Source organism: Cherax quadricarinatus, chromosome 17, assembly GCF_038502225.1.
Source record: "Cherax quadricarinatus isolate ZL_2023a chromosome 17, ASM3850222v1, whole genome shotgun sequence".
NCBI lineage: Eukaryota > Metazoa > Arthropoda > Malacostraca > Decapoda > Parastacidae > Cherax > Cherax quadricarinatus.
In genome coordinates, this window is record NC_091308.1 from 2,379,734 (window position 1) to 2,380,717 (window position 984).

Sequence of the window (984 nt, forward strand, 5' to 3'; positions counted from 1 at the left end):
ACACAGGTGAGTAACGACCTGCCAGTCATCTTTCATGACCATAGGTGAGTAATGACTTGCCAGTCGCCTTTTACGATCACACAGGTGAGTAACGACCTGCCAGTCACCTTACACGACCACACAGGTGAGTAACGACCTGCCAGTCACCTTACACGACCACACAGGTGAGTAACGACCTGCCAGTCACCTTACACGACCACTCACGTGAGTAACAACCTGCCAGTCACCCTTCACGTCTATACAGGTGACTGACGACTTGTCAGTCACTTGTCACAACCACACAAGTGAATAACCTCTCAGTCACGTTTCGCGACCATACAGGTGAGTGATGACCCGTCCTTAGGAAGTAGCGGGCCTGGTGGGTACAGCAGACTAGCAACAGGTCATGCTAAGTGCAGCAGGACGTGAATATTAGGTCTCCTCCTTTAACAAACTTTGCACAGTGATAGTATTGTAACCAATGAGGTTTATCCGGGGTGTGATTATTGCTATTTGAACAAAAAAAAACTCCTTTGACATATATAATTACTTTGAGACGAGTATCTATCGACTGGGGACTGGGAAACACACATTTTACTCATAGCCACCTGTTGGCAGGTGGTCCCTCCCGCCCCTTCTGTATAGCGTGTGACGTAATTAGAACACTGCTGGTACGCACAGCTGTGTGGGCGGCAGTGGGGTAACATAAGTAGCTGGGCTGCTGACGAATAGAGTTAGGTTGAAGTCTGCTTGACATTCTCTCCTACAAATTCCATTCTTGAGTTTAATATGGTATATGTGTTTAGCCAGTTTCATGTAGTGACTTGAGGAAGGGGAGAGTAGGGAGAGAGCCTTCTGCTTTGCTATCCTTGCCTTAAACATGTACATAATAGTTGATAGTTCTTAATCTATATAGAAATAGAGAGCTCTTAGCAGACAGCCTCGGTGTGGTTTTCAAAGTTGTCTCCCTTCTGTCTTCCCTGTGTACTCCCGTGTACTGTCATG

General features: G+C 46.6%; 1 pseudogene; it reads left to right on the forward strand.

Moving 5' to 3' along the window:
• The first annotated feature begins 431 nt into the window (after positions 1-431).
• Positions 432-550, forward strand: LOC128686505 (U4 spliceosomal RNA; annotated as a pseudogene).
• Positions 551-984: the final 434 nt, after the last annotated feature.